Source organism: Phyllobates terribilis, unplaced genomic scaffold, assembly GCF_046119375.1.
Source record: "Phyllobates terribilis strain yellow unplaced genomic scaffold, ASM4611937v1 Scaffold_1__5_contigs__length_1240528914, whole genome shotgun sequence".
Taxonomy (NCBI): domain Eukaryota; kingdom Metazoa; phylum Chordata; class Amphibia; order Anura; family Dendrobatidae; genus Phyllobates; species Phyllobates terribilis.
Window position 1 is genome coordinate 633,002,030 of NW_027362761.1, and position 21,574 is coordinate 633,023,603.

Genomic DNA, 21,574 nt, shown 5'->3' on the forward strand with positions numbered 1-21,574 from the left:
GGTTTTTGCAACTGCACTTGGGGACACTTTCAACGTTTTCCCAATGTTTCGCACTGACTGACCTTCATTTCTTAAAGTAATGATGGCCACTCGTTTTTCTTTACTTAGCTGCTTTTTTCTTGCCATAATACAAATTCTAACAGTCTATTCAGTAGGACTATCAGCTGTGTATCCACCAGACTTCTGCACAACACAACTGATGGTCCCAACCCCATTTATAAGGCAAGAAATCCCACTTATTAAACCTGACAGGGCACACCTGTGAAGTGAAAACCATTTCTGGTGAGTACCTCTTGAAGCTCATCAAGAGAATGCCAAGAGTGTGCAAAGCTGTCATCAAAGCAAAAGGTGGCTACTTTGAAAAACCTAGAATTTAAGACATATTTTCAGTTGTTTCACACTTTTTTGTTAAGTATATAATTCAACATGTGTTAATTCATAGTTTTGATGCCTTCAGTGAGAATGTACAATTTTCATGGTCATGAAAATACAGAAAAATCTTTAAATGAAAAGGTGTGTCCAAACTTTTGGTCTGTACTGTATATATATATATATATATATATATATATATATATATATATATATATATATACACACACACACATATGTATGTGTATGTGTCTATATAATATATGTACAGTACAGACCAAAAGTTTGGACACACCTTCTCATTTAAAGATTTTTCTGTATTTTCATGACTATGAAAATTGTACATTCACACTGAAGGCATCAAAACTATGAATTAACACATGTGGAATTATATACTTAAAAAAAAGTGTGAAACAACTGAAAATATGTCTTAAACTCTAGGTTCTTCAAAGTAGCCACCTTTTGCTTTGATGACTGCTTTACACACTCTTGGCATTCTCTTGATGAGCTTCAAGAGGTAGTCACCGGAAATGGTTTTCACTTCACAGGCGTGCCCTGTCAGGTCTATTAAGTGGGATTTCTTGCCTTATAAATGGGGTTGGGACCATCAGTTGTGTTGTGCAGAAATCAGGTAGATACACAGCTGATAGTCCTACTGACTAGACTGTTAGAATTTGTATTATGGCAAGAAAAAAGCAGCTAAGTAAAGAAAAACGAGTGGCCATCATTACTTTAAGAAATGAAGGTCAGTCAGTGTGAAAAATTGGGCAAACTTTGAAAGTGTCCCCAAGTGCAGTTGTAAAAACCATCAAGCGCTACAAAAAAACTGGCTCACATGAGGACCGCCCCAGGAAAGGAAGACCAATAGTCACCTCTGCTTCTGAGGATAAGTTTATCCGAGTTACCAGCCTCAGAAATCGCAGGTTAACAGCAGCTCAGATTAGAGACCAGGTCAATGCCACACAGAGTTCTAGAAGCAGACACATTTCTACAACAACTGTTAAGAGGAGACTTTGTGCAGCAGGCCTTCATGGTAAAATAGCTGCTAGGAAACCACTGCTAAGGACAGGCAACAAGCAGAAGAGACTTGTTTGGGCTAAAGAACACAAGGAATGGACATTAGACGAGTGGAAATCTGTGCTTTGGTCTGATGAGTCGAAATTTGAGATATTTGGTTCCAACCACCGTGTCTTTGTGTGACGCAGAAAAGGTGAACGGATGGACTCTACATGCCTGGTTCCCACCGTGAAGCATGGAGGAGGAGGTGTGATGGTGTGGGGGTGCTTTGCTGCTGACACTGTTGGGGTTTTGTTCAAAATTTAAGGCATACTGAACCAGCATGGCTACCACAGCATCTTGCAGCGGCATGCTATTCCATCCGTTTTGCATTTAGTTGGACCATCATTTATTTTTCAACAGGGCAATGACCCCAAACACACCTCCAGGCTGTGTAAGGGCTATTTGACCAAGAAGGAGAGTGATGGGGTGCTATGCCAGATGACCTGGCCTCCACAGTCACCAGACCTGAACCCAATCGAGATGGTTTGGGGTGAGCTGGACCACAGAGTGAAGGCAAAAGGGCCAACAAGTGTTAAGCATCTCTGGGAACTCCTTCAAGATTGTTGGAAGACCATTTCCGGTGACTACCTCTTGAAGCTCATCAAGAGAATGCCAAGAGTATGCAAAGCAGTCATCAAAGCAAAAGGTGGCTACTTTGAAGAACCTAGAATATAAGACATATTTTCTGTTGTTTCACACTTTTTTGATAAGTATATAATTCTACATGTGTTAATTCATAGTTTTGATGCCTTCAGTGTGTATGTACAATTTTCATAGTCATGAAAATACAGAAAAATCTTTAAATACGAAGGTTGTCCAAACTTTTGGTCTGTACTGTATATATACATATATGTGTGTGTAGACACTGGTTAGGCTGCTACTGTAACGGCTTGAATATATATGACATTGATCAATTATCGTTATGGCCTCTGTTAGGTAATTACATAGATGATGCTCAGTGACGATAGTAAATGGCCCAGTAATACAATATGGGAGAAGAAAGGTGACACTCCCCATAAGGGTCTTGGTATCTTTATTGGCTAAAAAATAGCAGCTGACCTGTTACAGGAGAGCGCGGGTGCACGCTGGTGCCGACCATTTCCTGTTATTGTGCGCTTCATTTGGTGTGACTAATAAGACAAATATATATACCAAGATACTTCTTACTTCTGGTGAGCTCTGATTGTCTTCTCCCATATTGTATGAGCTCAGTCTAACCCAACCTGCACCCAGAGCTGTTGAGTCCATTTTCGTGGAGTCGGAATCTGTATAAAATGTACCGACTGCGACTCCTAACCTAAAATATATAATAAATTGGGTACAGTAGTTCAATGCAGTTTGTGGGGAATATTGTTTCATAAGAATTTGGGAAAGTTATGAAATGTCCTATAAATGTCTGTCCTATTCCTGATCTAAGGGTCTAGACTTTTAGCTGAGATGAATCTGTGCTACAGTAAATTTATCACTTAAACATGAGTCGTGTATGAGGGAGTCGGAGTCATGGAAATTGAGGAGTCGGAATTTTGGCTTACCGACTCCACAGCCCTGCCTGCACCATTGATTTACAGCTTTCTGTCTACACTGTGCATAGACAACGCTGACAGCGGAGAGGGACATGGTTAGCCGGAGCTCATGAATATTAAGGACTGCATAGCAGGAGCTGATCATTGAGAGGACTAGCAGAGCTGAAGAAGATAACACAATTATTTATCAAAACTACAGCAAAGAGCCCAGTAACATCACTGGATTCGGGGTCTCGGCCCTCACATCATGCTGCTCTCAGATGAGGTAGCATAAACCTGGTGACAGATTCCCTTTAGTAACTACTACTTTTTAATGGTTCTTTAGTGACAGTGACCTTTTTCATCAGACACGATCTTCAATCCAACAAGTCCATGGACCCGAATAATTCAGACTCAGGATTTCTGACTATGATGTCGGCCAAGAGAGTGTGTGAAAAGAGTCTCCTTCCTGCAGACGATCATGCCTTTCAGAAAATCGCAGCTTTGGAAGATGAGCTGCTGCAGCTGAGAGCACAGATTGCTGCCATTGTTGCCCTACAACAGTCACAAGCCGCACAGTCTCGTAAGCCATTGTTTTTGTAATCCTTATTAATCACTTAATGGGTTAAACAGGTCAAGCTTTTGCTATGTATTTGGTATGATTTGATCTTGTCTTTTTTTCTCAGATACAGAATCACTGTACTCATTTGGCAGCCCAGGTAATGCCCTCCCACCCCCATCTTCAGCTTCTACACCACTTTCCGCACAGTTCTTACAATGTACAACCCCAGTAGCTCCGCTGCCCCTTCCTCCTCCTCCTCCTCCACCACCCCCAGTCCCATCTACCCAACTAAAATCTGCACTTGATCTTATAAGAGAATGTAAAGGGTTTCACAAATGCAGCCCGACGGAAAGCGAGGCTTCAGAGAAAGGCAGTGTGGATCAGCTCCCCAGTATGATGGATGTGTTAAAAGGCATGAATTCCATCAAGCTTCGGGCGGTCGAAAGGTAAGATCATTTTATAGATTTTCTTTAAATACAGTATATATTTTTTATTACAGACATGCGTGAAATAGAATGAAGGAGAAAACTGTATATAAAAAAAAAATCTGGCTCTGAGCCCGCATCTTTCCCCGCACATGACTGCTGATCTTGATGCGCCCATGGTGTTGGGGGACGATTCGGCGCCCGGGCCTTGCTGTTAGATTTGGGGGATGTCGCGGTGGCCAGTTCCCGAGCCCGTACCCTGGGGTCACTCTTAAAAGCAAAGGAATGGGGGAAAAGGTGTATGGGATAAGGGAAAGTTTGTGACGCCACCCGTTGGGTCTGGTGGGAATCACCAGCACTGCTACAGTCCTCTGAGGCCGGTGATCAGTCAGCTTAGTTGGGTGCGGCTCCCCACAGGTGGAGTGGGGCCTCAGGGCAGCATAGGAGAAGGGATGCAGGACAGAGGGGACCCAGCCGGGTCAGGAGAAGAATAGGCACACTCACAACAGTTCACTTCAGTACCTTTACTGGTGGTGTTTCAGGCACGATCCAGGGCACTTTAGGGTGAAGGGTGCATTTCAGGACTCTCCCCAGTGAGCGGGTGTGGGGCCTCCTGTTTCTTGCCTTTTCCTGATAAGTTTATGACCTGCCTGAAGCTAGGACTAACTTGGTCTCTGTCTCACACCTCCTGACCTGGTGGTAGGGCCTTCTGATAGAGATCACACTCCCTGGTCTCTTGGGCCTCTGTGATTCCTGACCCTGGGATAACGGTCAGCTTCTGGTGTTCCTGGGACATATAGTTCGCCAGGGGTTCCGGTTGTTTCTGCTGGTTTTAGAGATCCTTGCAGACACGGACCCGGTGTCCGGTAAATGGTTTTGGGGTGAGCTGGCTAAGCTCCTCTGCCCCCTATGTAGCTCGCATACTCCACTTGCCTTCGGCCGCGCTCGGGGCCCTCACTAGGCTTCACACTGGCAGTAGGCCTCGCTACTCTTCACCGCTCTTATGGCGTCGGCACGCCGTAGGCTCACTAACCTGAGCTCACTGAGTCTGTGCTGGACTGACTTTCTCACAGGCTTCACTCTCTGTGGACTCCAGAATTAGACTAACTGCCTAGCTCCACCTTCCCTATTTATATCCCTAAAGGGCTCCCTCTGGTGGTCTGAGGTGGAAGGTGGAGGTGTGTGAATGCTATGAGGGCCTCTTGTGGAGGAATCCGTCCATGCACACCTCTAGGATCTGTGGCACCAATGCACAGCAGGGCGCCACATTCCCCCCTAGCAAAGCTCAGTACTCCCGGACTGAAGTACTTTTTATAACAACAATAACAATAACTCTTCCCTTTATGGGAGGCACTTTGCTTGAACGTTACATATAAAACATTATAAATAATAAATAGGTACGTACAATTCAATAAGCAACCTCAAAATTCAAGTCTCTTCCTGTGAGGTTCCCCGACAGGATGTCCATCTCACAGGGTAGAGTACTTGGTAGCTTGAGGGACCTGTCCAAAGCAAACCCTCCACGTAGGCCCTGGGGTGGCTGCAGGGCATGGCGATCCTGAGTTCGACCTCCGCTTGTGCCACCCAGACAGGTTTTTCTTCTGAGGTCACCTAAAGGGGCACTCCAGGGAGTGCAATTATTTACTGCAACAGTTTTTGGGCTGTACATAGTCCTCAGCCACAAAGTTCTTTATGTACCCTGGCGGGTAGTTAGAGGCAAACAAGAAAAGTGTCCATTTCACTTAGATTGTCCATTAAAAGGCAAAACACAAGTGAATAGATACATATACATGAAAATACACAATATAATACCCCAAGGGCAACTATCTACACTGTCAGTTTTATGATCTGCTACAAGCACTAAGGAAAGACAGGAGATCTGTCCCTACAATAGAACTAAGCTGGATCCCTACGATGTAACGGGGAACCTGATCCTGCGATTAGACCCGCTAAAGTCCTCGGCTAGTCTGAACGAAGTCCTATAGATGTGAGGGAGAGATCCCTATAAGAACTAGGGACTGGGAGAAAGATGGACACCTCCTAGCAGAAATTGTAGCAGAAATAAGACACACAAACAACATAGAACATAGAGGTCCGAAGACCCAGCAAAACCAACTGAGAAAGGCAAAAGAGCACCAAGCTAGTTCAAGAGTAGAAATTACAATGAAGTCCAGCAAGGCTAGGAGGGCGGAGCAGGACTAAATAGGCAAAAAAGGTCATGTGACCAGCAAGATAGAAAAAACCTAACAGGAGAGTTCTAACAGTACCCCCTCTTCTAAGAGGATCCTCCGGATCCCCTAGGCCCAGGCTTATCAGGAAACCTCCTGTGAAACGCTCTGACAAGTCTGGAAGCAGAAACATCATCCGCCCTCACCCATGAGTTATCCTCGGGTCCGAAACCCTTCCAAGCGACGAGATACTGCAAACTCCCCCTATACCGTCTAGAATTTAGGATGCGGGAAATTTCATATTCCCCGTCCTCCACCACCGGAGGAACAGTGGCAGAAGCGTCACCATCCGACACATCAGCTCTTTTCAACAGAGAAACATGAAACACCGGATTAATCTTCCAGGAGGTAGGAACCTCCAACTTAACAGCAGATTGGTTAACTATCTGAAGCACCTTAAAGGGCCCTACAAACTTGGGACCCAAGCCATGTCACCAATAGCAAACGAAACCTCTTGCCGTTTCCTATCAAAGTAACTCTTAGATTTTATGTTAGCCTCCTGAAGATCAGCACGCACATCCGTCCAAACTCTCTCCAAATCACCGGAAAAACTCTCCTCCTCAGGCACAGTCGATACCAATTTGGAGAATGACCCAAAAGACGGATGTCTCTCAGAACAACAAAAAAAAGGCGAACACCCAGCAGAAGAGGATGTATGGTTGTTAAGAGCAAACTCAGCAAGTGGCAAAAACTCAGACCACCCCTCTTGATTCTCTGCCACAAAGCAACGCAAGAACTGCTCAACATCCTGGTTCTTTCTTTCTGTCTGGCCATTAGACTCAGGATGATATCCGGATGAAAACGACAAATGAACTCCCAACCTGTCACAAAAGGCACGCCAAAAACGAGCCACAAACTGAGGTCCCCTATCAGAAACAATGTCAGTAGGAACGCCATGTAGTCTGACAATTTCCTTGTCAAAAGCCTTAGCGAGTGTCTTAGCGCAAGGCAGTTTGATGAAGGGAACCAAGTGACACATCTTGCTAAAATGGTCCACGACCACCCAGATGACCGTGAAACCCTCAGAGGGGGGAAGGTCAGTAAAAAAGTCCATAGCCAGATGTATCCAAGGTGCACTAGGAACCTCTAGAGAGCAAAGCAACCCCGCAGCAGGAGCATGCGAAGACTTAGATCTAGCACACACAGTACATTGACGCACCCACTTAATGACTTCCTTCTGCCATCCAGGCCACCAAAAACTGCGACCCACAAGTCTGTTGGTCTCAGAAATTCCTGGATGACCTGCCAACCAAGACTCATGACACTCAACAAACAAATCTCTCCTAAAGGTCCTAGGCACAAACAACCTCCCATGGGGAGTGTTAGATGGGGCATTCTCCTGAGCTTTAAGAATCTCATCCTCCAAAATGGAGTCCAAAGCATCAAAAACAACACCTTCTTGTAAAATGCTCTCCTCCTCCTCCTCAGCACCGACCATGGGAGAAAAGCTGCGAGACAACGCATCAGCTTTAACATTCTTGGTACCCGGGATGTAAGTAACGGAAAAATTAAACCGCGAGAAAAAAAGTGCCCACCTAGCCTGACGGGCATTCAAGCGCTTGGCAGCATCAAGATAGATCAGATTTTTATGATCAGTGAAAACCTGAATGGGAAATTCAACACCTTCCAAGAGATGACGCCAGTGTTCAAATGCGAGTTTAATAGCCAGCAATTCCCGATTACCAATATCGTAATTAAGTTCAGTCTCAGAAAATTTTTTTGAAAAAAAAGGCACAGGGATGTACTCCATCCTAGTTTTCCTGAGACAACACCGCACCGACCCCCACAGAAGAAGCATCAACCTCAACCAAAAACGGCTTAGTCACAGGCTGCATAAGGATGGGAGCAGAGGTGAACCTCTCCTTTAGAAACACAAAAGCTTCAATGGCCTCAGAAGTCCACTGAACTGCATTAGCACCTTTCCTGGTAAGATCGGTCAGTGGTTTGACAATAATAGAATTTTTTTTTATGAATTTTCTGTAATAATTGGCGAAACCCAAAAACCTCTGTATTGATTTCAAACCAATAGGCCTAGGCCATTCCTGCACAGCTTGAACTTTAACCGGGTCCATCTCAAAACCTTCACTGGAGATAATGTAACCCTAAAAACTAATTCTCTGTACAGCGAACTCACATTTCTCTAGCTTAGCAAAAAGCGAATTGTCCATTAATAACTGTAAAACCTCACGTACGCTCCGCCAATGAGACTCCAGATCCGGCGAATAAATCAAAATGTCATCCAAATACACAACCACATTTTTGCCGATCAAAGGTCTAAGGATGTCATTAATAAGATTCTGAAAAAATGCTGGAGCATTGGTAAGACCAAAAGGCATAACCAGATTCTCAAAATGACCCACATGAGTGTTAAAAGCAGTCTTCCATTCATCACCCTCCTTCATGCGCAACAAATTGTATGCCCTCCGGAGATCAATTTTAGAGAACCACTTGGCCCCCACTAACTGGTTAAACAAATCATGAATCAATGGCAGTGGGTAAGGAATGCGTACAGTAATTTTATTAATCTCACGAAAGTCCAGACAAGGACGTAAACCGCCGTCCTTTTTTTTAACAAAAAAAATCCAACAGCCACAGGAGACTTGGAAGGCCTAATGTGACCGGCGGCCAAGCTTGTCTGTATGTATTCCTCCAAAGCTTTTCTCTCAGGAATAGTAAGATTAAATAAACGACTTTTAGGAAGAGTCGCTCCAGGGACAAATTCAATGGTACAATCATAGTCTCTATGGGGAGGCAAAATTTGCGATTCTTTCTCAGAAAAAACTTTCCAAAAATCCTGAATAGGTACAGGTAATTCCCCTTTATCCACAGCAGCAATGCGCCCGTTACAACACTTGTCATAACACTTAGGGCTCCAAGACTTAATTTCATTGGTAGACCAATCCAGTACAGGATTGTGCAATTTTAACCAGGGTAACCCCAACACTACAGGAGAAGGCAAATTATTTAATACTACCAAATCCAAATTCTCTTGGTGAATACCATTAATAGTGAGGGGAAATTCACAGACCTTGTGAGTAACACTCTTTAAAGGAGAGCCATCGACAGAAACCACGGCAATAGGGGATGACAAAGGTTTGGGTTTTAATTTAAGTTTTTCCAAGAATCCCCCATCAATCACATTCAGAGTACAACCACAATCCACAAATACCCGAAATTCAATTAATTCTTCCTGAGCAGTGGTAGTAGGAGAAAGAAGTACACCCTTAGTATTTAAACAGGCTATACGGGCGTAACTGACCTTTTTTTTTCTTTGTTCACACAAAGCACACAGTTCCTAATGAAATGGTCAGACCCACCTCAATAAAAGCACAAACCTTCAGAAAATCTGCGGTCTTTTTCCTGAGAGCGGAGTGACATCGCCCCAATCTCCATCGGCTCTCCAATGTCAGTACAGACCCTCTCAAGACTCGGAGCTGACATGGCAGAGGTTTTACTCTCATTAACCCTTGCACGCAGTCTCCTGTCCCCCCGTATAGCTAATTGCATTGCCTCCTGCAAGTTTCCAGGTGAAGGATAAGCAATCAGCAGATCCTTAACCCTTTCCCCTAGCCCCGCAAGAAACAAACTTTTCAAAGCTGAATCGTTCCACTCCACCTGTGCAGACCACCGACGGAAGTGAGTACAATAATTTTCCACATTACCTGATCCCTGCCTCAAACGTCTTAATTCAGACTCAGCAGATGAGACACGATCAGGATCATCATAAAACAACCCCAAAGCAGAAAAAAAACTATCCACTGATCTAAAGCACGGATCACTAGGTTGGAGAGAAAAGGCCCATCCCTGAGGTTCCTTGCGCAAAAGTGACATTATGAACCCTATGCGCTGTGATTCATCACCAGAGGATCTGGGTCTTAAACGAAAATACAATAAACAAGCATTTTTAAAGGAAAAAAAATCTTGTTGTTCACCAAAAAATAAATCAGGCAAACGTACCTTTGGCTCTACAAAATGTGCTCCAGAACAGCTACTCACGTGTTGTTGGAGCTTGGCCACCTCCAGGAGAGTCCCTGCAAGCGTTGAGCCAAATCCTGAACCGAGACCATGATGGAAACTGGAGGTCTTTCCTTAGAGAAATTTTTTGGGCTGGACTTACTGTTATGATCTGCTACAAGCACTAAGGAAAGACAGGAGATCTGTCCCTACAATATAACTAAGCTGGATCCCTTCGATGTAACGGGGAACCTGATCCTGCGATCAGACCCGCTAAAGTCCTCGGCTAGTCTGAACGAAGACCTATAGATGTGAGGGCGGGATCCCTATAAGAACTATGGACTGGGAGAAAGATGGACACCTCCTAGCAGAAATTGTAGCAGAAATAAGACACATAAACAACATAGAACATAGAGGTCCGAAGACCCAGCAAAACTGACTGAGAAAGGCAAAAGAGCACCAAGCTAGTTCAAGAGTAGAAATTACAATGAAGTCCAGCAAGGCTAGGAGGGCGGAGCAGGACTAAATAGGCAAAAAAGGTCATGTGACCAGCAAGATAGAAAAAACCTAACAGGAGAGTTCTAACATTCAGAGTTTCCTTCTTTACTCTCTGTATCTGACAGGGGTCTGACCTCGTGTGCTACGTGTCAACCTACGTGGTACTGGGATGCGTGAGGCACTAGTATTTGCACTACCTCCCATTCTGTCAGCTCTAAGTGTTGGGGAACTGCAGGGTTGCCTTAACCTGTCTACAGGACTGGCAAGTATACCATTGGCTGGGCCTTCTTGCTCTGCTCCAATCGGGGATCCTTCTTTCGGGGATTCTTCTTGAGCAGGCTCTTCTGAAGCACTTACGGGCTCTACTTGCTGTGGAGGGTCTTCTGGCTGTTGAAAGAAGTGGATCACAGGGATTATTACTGCTCCTCCTAGTTGAGGCCAATCTGCCGGTAAATCTCCTGTCAGTATGGAGTACTGCTTCTTTAGGCTCCTCCGGTACGGTGAGAGGCACTTCTTCTTGCGGCTTTAGCAGGTCTGGACACAACTTCAGATGATCTCTAGATACCGTTGCAGTCGTCATTCCTCCGACTCTACTAATTAGGCAGGTCTTCTTGTTATCAAATCTTGAATTTAACACAGTGTAGGGTTCTCTCTCCCACTGGTCATCAAGTTTGTGGTTTCTCCTTTTCCTCTTTAACACCACTTCTCCTGGTGTGAAGGGTTCTGCGGGCGCACTTTTATTGTAGTGGGCTTCCTGCTTGTCTCTTACCCGAGTGAGACTGTCTTCGACACAGGCCTGTACTCTTCTGTACTGCTCCTGTCTGGTCGTGTCCCAGTCCTCAGTGGACCTATCTGCTTCCGGTTCTACTACACCAAGCTCCAGGTCCATGGGCAACTTCCCGGGTCTTGCTCGCATGAGATATGCTGGAGTACAATTGGTGGAACTCACAGGTATGTGGTTGTACAGATCTACCAGGTCAGGTAGTAGGTCTGGCCACTGATTTCTCTCCTCTAGTGGTAAGGTCTTCAGCAGGTCAATGACGATGTTATTGATCTTTTCACAGAGACCGTTGGTTTGGGGGTGGTACGGTGTTGTCCTGATCTTTTTACACCCGTACAGATGGCAGAACTCTTTAAACAATTCGGCCTCAAAGGCTGAGCCTTGATCTGTCAGCACCTGCTTCGGGTGTCCGTGGGGCCTGCAGAAGTACGCCTGAAACGTCTTCGCCGTGGTTTCGGCCGTCAGATCCTTGACGGGGGCGACCACCAGGAACCAGGAGTAGTGATCCACCATGGTCAGGGCATAGGAATATCCTGACCTGCTGGGTGACAGCTTGACATGATCCAGGGCTACGATCTCTAAGGGACGAGTCATCTTCATGGGTTGCAGGGGTGCCTTCTGGCTGCTGTAGTCTTTTCTTCTGAGGCTACAGGGTCCACAATTCCGGCACCACCTCTCAATGGAACTGCGCATTCCTACTCAATAAAACCGACACTTCAGAAGGGTTTCTAGCTTCTTCCAGCCAAAGTGCCCCGCCTGATCGTGGTAGGCTTCCAACACCATCTGGATGTCTGTCTTGGGCATCACTATCTGCCATACCATCTCATGGGTTTTGGGGTTGACGTACCTCCGGCACAGCTTCACCCTATAGATGAACAGCCGACTCTTCTCATTCCACAGCTGCTTGGCTTGGAGAGACGCTTCCTTCTCCAGGGAGGAACCTTCCTTGGTTATCAGTTCTTTGATACGGCTGACAACCGGGTCGCTATCCTGGGTCTCCTTCCAGCTGTGGTGATGCAGGGGGTTTAATGTCTTACCACGTTGCCTCCTGGAAGCTTGTTGCTCGTGGACCACTCCATTCTGATGAAAGGCAGGTAGTTCAATCTCCTCCAGGTCATCCACTTCTTCTTCAGTATCCGACTGGTGAGGCATCCTGGACAGGGCATCGGCGTTGGCGTTCTTGCAGCCTGCCCGGTACTTAATAGTGAATTGGTAGTTTGACAGCCTAGCCATCCATCGTTGTTCCATGGCTCCTAGCTTGGCTGTTTCTAGATGAGTCAAGGGGTTATTATCAGTGAAGGCAGTGAACTTATTGGAGGCTAGGTAGTGCTTGAACCGCTCGGTGATGGCCCAGACCAGGGCCAGGAATTCCAACTTGAAGCTGCTATAGTTCTCTGGGTTCCTCACGGTCGGGCGGAGCTTCCTGCTTGCATAGGCGATCACCTTCTCTCAGCCATTCTGCTTCTCACTCAGTACAGCTCCTAATCCTTCATTGCTGGCATCAGTGTATAGCAGGAATGGTTGGCTTTAGTCAGGGTAAGCTAGGATCTCTTCACCGGTCAGGATCTCCTTCATCACCTCAAAGGATTCAGCTTGCTCCTTTCCCCACTGGAACGGGGGGTTTCTGCCTCTCTCGGACTGTCCTACCAGGAGATCTTGCAAAGGTGCCGCTTTCTTGGTATAGTCCTTCACAAACCTCCGGTAATACCCGATTAGTCCCAGGAACTGACGTACCTCCTTGAGGCTCTTCAGCTCCGGCCATTTCTGGATGGCAGTGACCTTCTCCGGGTCTGGTGCTACTCCCTCTGGACTAACGATGTGCCCCAGGTACTGTACCTTCCTCTTGAGCAGGTAGCACTTTGAGGGCTTCAGCTTCATCCCATACCGGGACAGCGACTCAAATACCTCCGCCAGGTGCTTCAAGTGGTCCTCATACGTTTTGGAGTACACTATCACGTCGTCCAGGTATAGTAGTACAGTCTCGAAGTTGCGGTGTCCCAAGCAGCACTCCATCAATCTCTGGAACGTTCCGGGGGCATTGCAGAGTCCAAACGGCATACTATTGAACTTGCAGAGTCCCATCGGGGTTGTGAAGGCCATCTTCTCCTGATCCTCCTCAGCAACAGCTACTTGCCAGTACCCACTAGTGAGGTCAAGGGTGGAGAAGTAATTTGCAGACTTTAAGGCAGCCAGGGATTCCTCTATATGAGGTAAAGGGTATGCATCTTTATGTGTAATGCGATTTACTTGTCTGTAATCTAGACACATTCTCATGCTTCCGTCCATTTTCCTGACTAGAAATAGGGGAGCTGCCCAGGGACTACATCTATCCCTTACTACCCCTGCCTTCTTCATGTTGTGCAACATCTCCTTCTGGTAGTGTGCTGGTGGTATAGGCCTGTAACATTCTTTGATGGGTGGATGGTCACCTGTGGGGATATGGTGTTGAACCCCCTTAATCCTCCCAAAGTCAAGTGGGTGCTTACTGAATACCTGCTCGTATTCCTGAACCACCCGGTGTACACCCTGCTTCTGATGGGCAGAAGTGGTGTCTGTCCCAACATGGAGCTGTTGACACCAATCCTCCACCTGGGTTCCAGGGTCATTATCCTCCACTTCGTCTGGTGAGGTTAAGGACTCCGCCGTGTGTAAGGAGTTGTTATTTACTGTGTACAGTTTGGCAACAGTGGCGTAGTGTGGTAATCTAATCTCGTCCTCCCCATAGTTTAGGAGGCATACGGGCACCCTCCCATTGCGTACATTCACTACCCCTCTGGCAGTCAAGAGTGTAGGTCTATGTTCCGAGCTAAGGGGCTCTACTACCGCCTGGTAGCTCTGTACTTTGAGACCTTTTGCTGCTCTACACCAAATCAGCATTTCACTCATCGGGGGGATCACAATGAGTACCGGGTCTGTCACCCGTACGTTACCAATTTCACCGCCTGTTAGCTTTACCTGTTGCTGGTACATAAAGGCTCAGATTTCTTTCTGCAGTGCCCTTCTGTGCCCTGGTCTGGCAGTGTCAGCTATCTGTTGGAGCAAGAACAACACTTCCCCCAAACAGTTACTAACAATATTAGTGCCAAGTACCATATACAAGTTTGTATCATCAGGATTAGTCTCTACTACAATTAGTCCCTGGTCCTTCAGTTCCACTCTTCCCACCTTTACTGCCACATCCTTAACCCCGACTAGGTTAAGGGGGAGGCTGTTTGAGGCATAGACGGAAAGATTTGGATCTGGTGGGTGAAGTTCGTCTATAGACCAGAACCTTTTGTAGAGGACATCAGGCGTGATGGTTACCTGAGATCCTGTGTCCAGCAGAGCGGGTGTCGCGATGCCGTCCAGCACGATGGACAGGAAAGGTCTTCCTCCCACGAACCTGTGGTACCAGTTTGATGGGCCTGCGGGGTCTACTCCTGGGTGTCGGAACCTCGGCCCCAGGGTTTTCTCGTTTAAAGGAAAGCTCTGAATGGCGTGACCTGTCTTGTGACAGCGGTGGCAGACAGGGTCCCTCGGCGGGCGGCGTTGGTCGCTGGTCCTCCCAGGGGGTGGCATTGTCCTCCTCATCCTTCTCATCCAGGGGACATCCTCAGGGCTGTCGGCTAGCAGGATCCTTCCTTCTGCCTCGGGCTCCGTCCTCAGCTGCAGGACACTCAGTACAGTGGTCAGGGTTTTGCTCAGCTGGCACACTTCAGAGCGCAGGCTGTCCAGCTCACTAGGGGACGTTGCTGGAACCTTGGCTTCAGCAGCCACCGGGGAAAAGGTGGATGCTGCAGGCACTGGGGTGGCCCCACCCTGGTAACATTGGATAGCAGTTGTTTCCAGGGGCTGCAGTCCTTTTATAGCCATTTCCTTAAGGGTGTCAAAGGTGCCATCTGGATGATCCAGGGACCACCAACGCACAGTCCTGCTCTCCTCTTGGGACCTCAGTCCCTGGATAAACTGTTCCTTCAGCATTTTATTTTCATCATTGAAGCTGGTTGGACTAACCTGTTTCAGAGCCCCTTGTAAATGCCAGGCATAGTCCCGAACACTGTCCTCCGGTTGCTGAGAGCAGTTGTAGAACCTCATCCGGAGGTCTGTCTCAGTACAATTCTCAAAGACAGTCTGTAACTTTTTAGAGATTGCGGACACTGACTCCTGGTCTGCGGCCGACCAGCTTTCTACTTCTCGCTCCGCAGCATCGGTCAATTGTCCCAATACTACATCAGCTCTTTGCTTGCCTGTCATAGAGTACATGTCCAGTATACCGCATATTTTCCTTTTGAATCCAGACAGGGTATCTGGTTTGCCGCTGTACTGGGGGAGCCACTTTGCTCCAGGGATGTACGGTATGACAGGGGTTACAGGCCCTGCTGGTGGAGCGGCTGCTTCGGCCTGCTCGGCGCCGAGCACGGGTTGGACATCAGGGCCAATTAACCGGTACTCCGGCGTTGTGCTGTTCTTCGGACATTCTGGCGCCCCCCTAGCGAACCGTGGCCTACCTTCTTTTCTTTTCTTCCGGTAGGCCGCAGCTCCGCAGGTGATGGTCTTCTTCAGGACCTTGTGTGGCGCCCTGCTATGCATGAGTGCCACAGATCCTAGAAGGGTGCATGAAAGGATTCCTCCACAAGGGGCCCGCACAGCATACACACACCTCCACCTTCCACCTCAGACCACCAGAGGGAGCCCGTCAGGGATATAAATAGGGAAGGTGGAGCTAGGCAGTGCAGTCTGGTCTGGAGTCGAGCCTGTGAGAAGCTGAAGTTCAGTGCTGTCTGAGAAGAGTTACCTCAGGGGACAGAGCCAGTTCCAGCTCTTGCAGGTGTTAGCCTGCAGTGCAGCGCAGTCCAGACTCGCCTAGCTCAGGTTAGTGAGCCCAAGGCGTGCCGACGCCATAAGAGCGGTGAAGCGCGGCAAGCTGCCGTTAGTGTGTGTAGCCTAGTGAGGGCCTCGAGCGAGGTCGAAGGCGAGTGGAGAGTGAGTAACATAGAGGGCAGAGGAGCTTAACCAGCTGACCCCGAAGCATATACCGGACACCGGGTCCGAGCTTACAGGGATCTCTATGACCCAGTAAAGCACAACCGGAATCCCTGGAGAACTACAGGTCCCAGGAACACCAAAGAGCTGATACGTAACAGAGCCAGGAAACGCATAGACCCCGCAAGCTGGGAGCGTGTACTTCAAGAGAAGGCCCTACCACAAAGTCAGCCGGTGCAGGACAGAGACAAAGTTAGGCCTAGCTCCAGGCAGGTCAGAAACTACTACGCAAAGGCAAGAAACAGGAGGCCCTATATCCGCTCTCTTGGGAGGATCCTGAAATGCACCCTTCACCCTACAGTGCTCCGAGACGTGCCTGATTTCCCATCAGTAAAAGGTACTGAAGAGAACTGTATGTTTGCCTGTCTTTCCATAGGCCCGGCTGGGCCTCCCTGTCCTGCATTCCCCCTTCATACGCTGCCCTGAGGCCTAGCTCCACCTGTGGGGAGCTGTTCCATCAAGCTGCCTTATCACCGGCCTCAGTGGGCTGCCGCAGCGCTGGTGCTTCTCACCAGATACCACAGGTGGCGTCACGAACTTTTATATAATTATAAACCCCTTTTAAAAGAGAGGCCCAGGGTACGGCCCCGGGAGCCGACTACCGCGACATCCCCCCATAAACCAGAACAACTAGGCCCGGGCGCCGAGTCATCCCCATCCTCTGGGCTATTCATCTCTTGCGTCGCTTGCGTCCTACGTCAGAGCGCTCACTGAGGCTCCTTCCAGGACCTGGCGCTTCCTGGTATGACTTCGAGGCGTGGGGCGTGTCCAGGGCTTCGCGCGCTTCAGCAGGTACGCCTCTCAGTTTCCCGCGGTTACGCCCTTCATCCCGCTCGGCGGCACAACAATGGCGGCAATCTTTCACCACAGTTAAATACACAGTTTTTATTAAAGGCGCACAGTACCCGGTGGCAACGTGCACAACACTCCGTTGTTGCAGTGGGCACGGGATCCTGTTCGTGATGCCAGGAAGAGATGACGCGCCCAGGGTGTTGGGGGACGACTCGGCGCCCGGGCCTTGCTGTTAGATTTGGGGGATGTCGCGGTGGCCGGCTCCCGAGCCCGTACCCTGGGGTCACTCTTAAAAGCAAAGGAATGGGGGAAAAGGTATATGGGATAAGGGAAAGTTCGTGACACCACCCATGGTGTCTGGTGGGAATCACCAGCGCTGCTACAGTCCTCTGAGGCCGGTGATCAGGCAGCTTAGTTGGTGCGGCTCCCCACAGGTGGAGCAGGGCCTCAGGGCAGCGTAGGAGAGGGGATGCAGGACAGAGGGGACCCAGCCGGGTCAGGAGAAGAATAGGCACACTTACAACAGTTCACTTCAGTACCTTTACTGGTGGTGTTTCAGGCACGATCCAGGGCTCTATAGGGTGAAGGGTGCATTTCAGGACTCTCCCCAGTGAGCGGGTGTGGGGCCTCCTGTTTCTTGCCTTTTCCTGATAAGTTTATGACCTGCCTGAAGCTAGGACTAACTTGGTCTCTGTCTCGCACCTCCTCACCTGGTGGTAGGTCCTTCTGAAAGAGATCACACTCCCTGGTCTCTTGGGCCTCTGTGATTCCTGACCCTGGGATAACGGTCAGCTTCTGGTGTTCCTGGGACATATAGTTGGCCAGGGGTTCTGGTTGTTTCTGCTGGTCCTAGAGATCCTTGCAGACACGGACCCGGTGTCCAGTAAATGGTTTTGGGGTGAGCTGGCTAAGCTCCTCTGCCCCCTATGTTGCTCACTTACTCCACTTGCTTTCGGCCGCGCTTGGGGCCCTCACTAGGCTTCACACTGGCAGTAGGCCTCGCTACTCTTCACCGCTCTTATGGCGTCGGCACGTCGTAGGCTCACTAACCTGAGCTCACTGAGTCTGTGCTGGACTGACTTTCTCACAGGCTTCACTCTCTGTGGACTCCAGCCTTAGACTAACTGCCTAGCTCCACCTTCCCTATTTATATCCCTAACGAGCTCCCTCTGGTAGTCTGAGGTGGAAGGTGGAGGTGTGTGAATGCTATGAGGGCCTCTTGTGGAGGAATCCGTCCATGCACCCTTCTAGGATCTTTGTCACCAATGCATAGCAGGGCGCCACAATCTCATGAGCTGTCATGTGCCCCTAACAGCCGTGGGCGGATCCGAGATAACCAGTTAAATATCACAGTCGATCACTGGCAGTGGCATTTAACACACACCTGCCAGAGGCTCGTCACAAGACACACCCATAGGCGCCCCTGTCATGTGATTGCGGGGTGCCAACGTGTTGTCATGACAGCAGGGGGTCTGCAGAAGACCCCCGTGGCTGTCATTGTAGATCCCCTGTGGCCGGCATTCATAGGAAATTGTGATTTCTGCTATACATAGCAGTGCTGAAGCCCTGCTATGTGTAGCTTAGGTGAAAAGATTATTGCAGCTTCAAGTCTCCTAAGGGGGCTATTGCAGTCAGTAAAAAGTAAAATAAAAAAAGTAAAAAAAAAAATAAAGGTTTAAATCACGCCCTTTTGCCCTATTGAAAATAAAATCATTAAAAAATATACACATATTTGGTATTGCTGCGTTCAGAAATGTCCTATCTATCAAAATATAAAGTAAATTAATCAGATCGGTAAACGCCGAAATGAGAAAAAAAATCTAAACTCCAGAATTATGTGCGTTTTTTTTGCCTCTGCAGCTTTGCAATAAAATAAAATAACAGGCGATCAAAACATTGTATCTACCTCAAAATTATATAACTAAAAACGTCAGCTCAGGGCGCAAAAAATAAGTCCTAACCTGGCCCCAGATCCCGAAAAATGGAGACACTTCAGGTCTCGGAAAATGGCGAAATAAGCGATTTTTTTTTTCTTTTTTCTTACAAACTTCTGATTTTTTTTCACCATTCAAATATAAAAGAACCTATACATGTTTGGTATCTATGAACTCGTACTGACCTGGAGAATCATAATGGCCGGTCGGTTTTAGCATTTAGTGAGCATGGTAAATAAAAAGAACAAAAACAAAATACAATTGTGGAATTGCACTTTTTTTGCAATTTCACCACACTTGGAATTTTTTTCCCGTTTTCCACTACACAATATGCTAAAATAAATGGTGTTAATCAAAAGAACAACTCGTCCCACAAAAAAGAAAGGTACATTGACAAAAAATAAAAAAACGTATGGCTCTGGGAATAAGGGGAGAAAAAACGAAAGGGCTGTACCCTTCTCTGGAAGTCCCACATATAATAATGTAGCAATGGTGTGAATGCTTGAGAAGGCTCAAAAATAATGTGTCTCTTCCAAGCCCCATTCATGGTGGGGGTCTTCCATGCGGACCTCCTGTGACCCGTGGATAGGTGATAACTTGCAAAGTTAAAATTAACTAATGCAAGCATGATTTCAATAATGATGTTAGATTTAACATTTCAGAGTAGTCTGTCCCTAATTATAAATATGCTGTATTAGCCCCACTAATAGGATCTTAGACAAGTCTTTTCCGAAAATGGATAGCAGGTGATTGATGCATTTTTGTAGAAAAAATCTGTAAAAAAAATCTTATTAGACATAGCAGCAATGAATGAAAAGTGGTTTGTATGAAGAGCTAAGTTATAGCCTGTCAGCCCGTCTGTTACAGAATGGCAGTGATGTTTATGTTCACCGCTTTTTCACTTTAGATCCCCTGGTGGGAAACCCTCAACCAGGAAAGACAAGAAGAAACGTTCACTTAATGATCCCACAGACCCTGCAGCCATTATAGCCAAAGCCTGGAAGCATAAGTTTGCGCACAGAAATGGTGATGACGCTGTCAATAAAGAAAATAGATCTCATGACGAGTCTTCGTTCTCCAGCCCCAATGGTACTGTTTGTAAATCTTACATGACTGACCAACCAAAAATCAGGCTTATGAAAGATCATGAATGGGAGGTTTGTTGCTGGATCTTTAAAGGGTTTATCCAGGACTATTTTATCTTTTTACTATAAGCCTAAAAACTGACAGGCAGGTTGTTACTAACAGAGGCAACTACCTGCCTGTTGTATCCGGCGCCTGCTCGGAGAGGTCACCGACCACTGTCACCAGCGATTCAGCTGCTCCAAGTCAACAGAGCAGCTCTTCTTCTTCCAGGCTGCTCTGTCGACGGGGCATTACTGCCGATGTTAGGCAACTTGTGAGTCGGCTGCCAATCAGCATGACGTCGGTGACGCGCCCCTGGGGCAATGGGGTACTCGGCAGCCGGGCCTATGGATGCTGGTGGGGGATATGTCACAGTGGCTGGCCCGGTCCGTGGCCCAGGGCGGTCAACCAAAAAGGGGATAGTAACTTGGATAGGAAAAATAAAAATAAAGTAAATAGTTCGTGATGCCACCTGTGGTAGCTGGTAATGATTACCAGCGCTGCTGCAGACCTCCGGGGGGGTGATGGGATGGTAGCTGAGGTGTTTCTGCTCCCCACAGGTGGAGCAGACCCCCGGGGCAGTGTGGAGTTTGGTGGGTGGTGATGCTGGGGCTTGTAGAGTGGTATATGGGTATTGTAATATGTCACCACATTTAAAGTATTAAGATAAACGTCCCTGACGCGCGTTTTGCCGGGGTTACCGGCTTTTTCTAAGGGCCCATATACCACTCTCTGTCATGCTGTGTGCCGTCGCTATCTCACTCCAATTTCCACTCTGCCGGCTTAATATATAAAGTGGCATTGACCACGTGCAGATAACCTGCACGCCACCTGAGTGAGAATGCTGTGGGGGAGATAGGGTGCTCTGACCTCCATGTGCTTAAGCTAATGATACAAACTGGCGGTTGACCACATCCTTAATCTCTGTAATTAACAACAGTGATTGTAAGCAGACCATCCGCACACAGCCAGAACGAACACGCTGCGGGAGAGACAGAGCACTATTATCCCTAGGGGCATGATTTAGTAGACCAGCGGTATTAACCGCTTACATTACCCATATGAGATTAATGCTTGGCTCTTAGATGTAAGCTCAGCCATAATAGCTGTTGCTTTAATGCCACCTGTAGCAGTGAGATTGAACAAGCATAACATTTATATCTCCCTATGCAATACTCTTACTAATTTACTTACAGCTTAGAGAATGTAAGAAGCCACAAGAGGCTCACTAGTGGAGAATAAATGATCACTCCTCACATTTCAACGGTATCCCGTATATGGAATCAATAATAACAAAATTATCTGACAGAGAGGGTTGGGATA

At 47.5% G+C, this 21,574-nt stretch overlaps 1 pseudogene; it reads left to right on the forward strand.

The window, feature by feature from the left end:
* LOC141154860 (mitochondrial fission regulator 2-like) overlaps window positions 1-21,574 on the forward strand; it is a 78,770-nt pseudogene that overhangs the window by 54,428 nt on the left and 2,768 nt on the right.